At 37.8% G+C, this 5790-nt stretch overlaps 1 long non-coding RNA gene across 1 annotated transcript; it reads right to left on the bottom strand.

Annotated features, from left to right (window-relative positions):
- Positions 1–2411: 2411 nt before the first annotated feature.
- Positions 2412–4785, bottom strand: LOC309840505. The gene is made up of 3 exons (XR_014298634.1): positions 4719–4785; positions 3898–4226; positions 2412–2629 (listed from the first exon to the last, which is right to left on the bottom strand). It is a non-coding gene; the product is annotated as an uncharacterized lncRNA (long non-coding RNA).
- Between the last annotated feature and the right edge of the window lie 1005 nt (positions 4786–5790).

Below are 5790 nucleotides of genomic sequence, written 5' to 3'. Positions count from 1 at the left end.
GAATCAATGAAACAAGATGGGATTGGGAGGGAGACAAACCATAAGTGACTCTTAATCTCACAAATCAAACTGAGGGTTGCTGGGGGGAGGGGGTTTGGGAGAAGGGGGTGGGATTATGGACATTGGGGAGGGTATGTGCTTGGGTGAGTGCTGTGAAGTGTGTAAACCTGGTGATTCACATACCTGTACCCTGGGGAATAAAAATATATGTTTATAAAAAATAAAAAATTATATATAAAAAAAAGAAATGGCTAAAATCAAAACCACAAGAAACAACAGGTGTTGACAAGGATGTGGAGAAAAAGGAACCCTCATACACTCTTAGTGGGAATGCAAACTGGGGCAGCCACTACAGAGGTTCCTTAAAATATTAAAAATGGAAATATCTTATGATCCTAGTAATTCTACTACTAGGTCTTCATCCAAAGAAAATGAAAACACTAATCCAAAGAGATATATGCCCCTATATTTATTGTAGCATTATTTACAGTAGACAAGATATGGAAGCAGCCCAAGTGTCCATCCATGGATGAATGTATAAAAAAGAGGTGGTGTGTGTGTATGTGTGTGTGTGTGTATACACAATAGAATGTCACTCAGCCATAGAGAATGAGATTATGCCATTTGCCACAAAATGGATGGACATAAAAAAAAAAAAAAAAGAAAAGAAAAAAAAATGGATGGACCTAGAGGTTGTAATGCTAAGTGAAGTAAGTCAGGGAAAGACAAATACCATATGATTTCACTCATAAATGGAATTTCAGAATCAAAAGAAATGAACAAAGAAAAAAAGACAAATGAAATGAAAAGACTCTTCAATACAGAGAACAAGCTGATGGTCATCAGAGGGGAGGTGGGTCGGGGAGGGATGGGTGAAAGAGGTGAAGGGGATTCAAAACACACTCATCTTGATGAGCACCAAGTCAGGCACAGAATTAATGAATCATTATATTGTATACCCGAAACCAATATAACACTATGTTAATTACATTTCAATAAAAAAAAGAAAAAACTTGGTAAAAATAAACACGAATTCCTTAGACATTGAGGGAAAAACTACGGAAACAGAAGAAACATCTCATATCTTGAGAAAGTTTATCTGCTAGAAAATTACAATAAATATTATTTAATGAATGAACAATAACAAACATTTCTTATTAATGTCAGGAAGAAAACATGAATGACTTCTACTTAACAACACATTAGTGGTACAATGTCAGAAAGGAATAGTAAGTAAAAAATAATAAAAATTTTTAAAAAGGAAGGAACAGAAGTAACCATTTCTGGTTATTTGCTCACTCACAAAAAGCTAAGAAGCTAACTATAAAAAATTTAGAAGGTAACATGACACAAGCTCAACATATGAAAATTAATAGTTTTTCTCAGGGCCGCAATAAATAATTAGACAATATAATTAAAATGTGTGGTTTTCTGCATAGAGAATGCAAGCATGTTTTATTACATTTAATCCCAGAAACTTGGTACTTTTGGACCAGTTATAAATGTATCTTTTGAAATCTTCAGTATTATAAAACATACAATATATTTAGAAATGTGCACTCAGTGAACTATCAAAAACACTGGGTAACCCAACGATCAGGAATAAATACAGCAATGGGCAAACACACACACACACACACACTCTCTCTCTCTCTCTCTCTCTCTCTCTAATCACATACTGAAAGACTAAGCAGACCTATATATTCAACACAAATCCAAACAAAATCCAAGCAGGTGGTATGTGTGGTAGGGGGGGGGGGGTGTAATTTGACAATTCTAAAATTTCTAAGGAGATTTAAAAGGCCAAAAATAACCAAAAACACTTCTAAAACAGAAGGCTGCAGAACTTACTTTTCCAGATATCAAGACTTATTTTAATGCTAGATATAGAATTATGACAGTGTGGCACTGATGCAAAGAGAAACAAACAAACAAAAAATCCCCAATGAAATGGAATATAGAGAACAAACCTCATGGTTCATGACAAATAAATCACTGCAGAGCAGTGAGGGAAGGACAGACTTTTCAATAAACATTCTGGGAAAACAGGATTTCCATGGGGAGAAAAATGAAACTGGAACTCTGTATTATAACACATACACACACACACACAGACCAGTTCTGGGAAATCATAGACTTAAATATGAAAAGAAAAGCAACAGAGCTTCTCAAAGAGTACGTCTCACACCATCTGTAGTGAAAAACCACTTAAAATATATATATATCTAAACATTCAAGGAACCATGCTTGGTCCTACTATGCATGACTCTTCACATGAACTGGAAAATACTAGAACCCACAAAAGATGAATCTGCTAGTCACACCACTGTAATGTAATTTGCATCCTAAACAATCAACTAATATGCCTATTATATAGAGAGCTCTTAAAAATTGAAAAAAAAAAAAAAAGGCCCTGAGAGAAAAAATTAGCCAAAGCAATTTAGTAGGAAAAATGAAAACAGACCTTCAACACAGAAAAAGAAATACATATTTGAACAACACTGAGAGACCATTTCTTGTGTATCAAGTTAGAAAAATCCCAAAGATTGAAAACATACAATACTGATGAGACTCTGGAGAATTGGACATTCTCAAGCACTGCCAATGGGAATCCAAAATGGCGCAGTCCCTGTGGAAAGAAATTTGGCAATATTTAGAAAAATTACCTATGTATTTACCTTTTGACCTGACATTCTCAAAGACACAAGAAAAAATATGAAATGACTATGCACAAGATTAGTCACTGGCACATTCATTTCACACAAATTCATTGTGATTTGTGATAGAAGATTAGAAAACAAACCAACTCTGCACCAATAAAGGACAAATGAAACAAATTATGATAAATCTTCTCAAGAAAATCAAATACAGCCATAAAAAGGAATGGGAGGGCATCTAGAAACTGAGATGCTGTAGTTTCCAGGATATGTTAAAGGAGAGAAGTTCTGATATACAGTAAGCAACCTCCCAAGTTTAAAAACAAGGGGGGGAGAAGGACATATATGAATGTATTTCCTTATACTTGCAACAATAATTTTTTTAAAAAACCACTGGAATGCAAATGAAAGACTAATAGAAAATTATCTATAAAGGCATGTAAAATTCAGAGTAGAAGGGACATGGGTAGAAACGAGACTACTTTACAACTTTTACACCATTTTGGAACCACATACATGATTTACATATTAAAAACTTAGATAAAAAAGAAAATAGTAGTTTCTAAAAATGAAAAAATGAGCCTAACTATAAATTAAGTTGGTAAGCATTACCTTGATCCTCAAATCAAAAACCCCACCAAAAAGGAGAGTTACAGACCAATATTCCTGATGAACATGGATCCCAAATTCTAAGATACTAGCCATTATGGGATGCCTGGGTGGCTCAGTCGGTCAAGCCACTGTCTTCAGCTCAGGTCATGATCCCAGGGTCCTGGGATCAAGTCCCGCATAGGACTCCTTGCTCAGCAGGAAGCCTGCTTCTCTCTCTGCCTCTGCCTGCCTCTCTGGCTGCTTGTGTGCACTCTCTCTCTCTCCCTTTGACAAATAAATAAATAAATAAAATCTTAAAAAAAAAAAAAAGACACTAGCCATTAGGATCCAACAGTACATTAAAAGGATTATTCACCATGACCAAGTGGGATTTAGTCCTGGGCTAAAGGGGTAGTTCACCTTTCACAAATCAATCAATGTGATATACCACATTAATAAAAGAAAGGATAAGAGCCATATGATCCTCTCAACAGATGCAGAAAAAGCATCTGACAAAATACAGCATCCGTTCCATTCTATTTCCAACAACTAAGATTTTAACTTCAAAATACGCCCACAAGATCTTCCAGAAAACAAACAAACAAACAAACAAACACCCTGCAAAAATTCCACTTACAAAAGTAATTACCTTTATATGCAGTAAAAACATTCTTTTTTTTTTTTTTTTCTTTTGGTCAGGGTTTATTTTTTCAGTCCTCATCTAAGGCTGGTGGCTGGCAGCATCTTCTTTAAAGACAGGGGTTTTCTTCATTGTTTTATACCCTAAATGTATAAAACCTAGAGCGAGGGCTCCGCTGCAATAGGGCTGAACATGCTGAGCTTGCCCTGAGGTTTTCCGCATGTCTCGGCAGACTTCGGAGGGACAAGACCGATGTTGCGAAGCTCATCTTGCGACTTACTCCTGCTCTGGAAGCCTCAGTCATGTTGATTGTGGCTCTTGGTAGGGAGGAGGTACCCCTGTGAAGACAAACACCAAGGAGCTGAGACCGCATTCACCCGGAAGGCTCTGACCACTATGTGGGGATGCTTGAGTCCCATCACCGCACACTAGCAGAGCCCGGGGTGGCCTCTCAGAGGGTCCAAAGTTTTCAGCACCGATAACACCTGTGAACTCCACCCCCAGTATTCTTCAGGGTCATTCCTTCCACCACAGCCTATGCCTCCCCTGGGCACTTGTGTGACTGTGATGACCAAGAGGACTAGCAGAGACAAAGCAGCAGGAGCCACCAGGGGTGCCGCCGAGACCTGTGTCAGGACATGACATTTTAAGTCTCCTACGTGGCCCTGCCTGCCACTTTGGAGGCAACTCCTTTTCTGTCCAAGACTCCTTTTCCTCTACTTCCCACCCCCCAACCCCTGGTTTGCCTGGCCTCCTCCATCTCTCCAGAGCACAGAAGGCTCCCTCCCAGCGCTGCCCCCCAGAGCTAGCCTTGGAATGGTAGGATTCACCTCGAGTTCTGTAAACGGGGCCCCGCACTCCACAGCATCCAATCAGTATCTGCCACATAAATGACACTGCATGTCTCCACCTCCAGAACACGCTGCGGAGCAGAACGTACGGGGTAGTGTACCCAGACAAGAGACATAGCACATTTAAAAAATCAAATTAATATAATCTTCTGTAAGCTGAGAGGAAGAGAAATAAGATAAAACAGGGGAAGCCGCACAATCTTCCATGAAGAAGATGGGTGATGGGCCAAAACTCTGTGTTTACTATCAGATCACTGCTGACACTTCCTTACACCTGCTGTCCACAGGTGAGGTGAGGGTGAGGGCAGACATTATAACGTAGGGAATGGAGACAAGATTAAGCATGAGGAAACCTGGGTCTTATCAAAATTCCACATGCAGTCACTAATCACCGTGTTTTCTATTTCCTTCCTTTTTGATGATGTGAATGCTACATGCTGAGAACCTAAAGATCCCAGCAGAGAAAATACTGAAACCACTGAAGGAAGAACAAGGCTCTGTTGTGAGTAGCATTCATTCAACGCACACGGTTTTTTACTCAACAACTGTTACATGGCGGACCTTGGCTGGGGATAAAACATTAAATGGCTGTGGTCCCAGTCCTCACAGAAGGGGCTGTCTAGAATGAATACAAGTGTCAGGCTATTGCAGTGCTGTGTGATACCTTCTACAAAACGGTGCTCAACTATGGAGATTATGTTTGGAAAACGATGTAAATATTTTAAACGGAAACAACATAGAAATATTAGAAATGACCTATATATATATATATATATATCAAAATATTCACATATGCACATATATTAAACATTTTGTATATACTTATACATAAAATGTATGTTTTAATAAATAACTAATATATACTACTGTATAGGCTATATTTATAAACATAGTATTTATGTTATATATAAATATAGTACATACTATATAATATCTAATATATCCTATAATACATTATATGTCAATAGTATCTATACAATATATTAGACTATCCTCTATAGTCTATTATGTGCTACATACTGCATATATACTATATAGTATAGACTATACA

This window comes from Mustela nivalis, assembly GCF_964662115.1.
Source record: "Mustela nivalis genome assembly, chromosome: 9".
NCBI classification, from domain to species: domain Eukaryota; kingdom Metazoa; phylum Chordata; class Mammalia; order Carnivora; family Mustelidae; genus Mustela; species Mustela nivalis.
The sequence above is the reverse complement of the archived record's forward strand: the minus strand, read 5'-3'. Positions and strand labels throughout refer to the sequence as shown.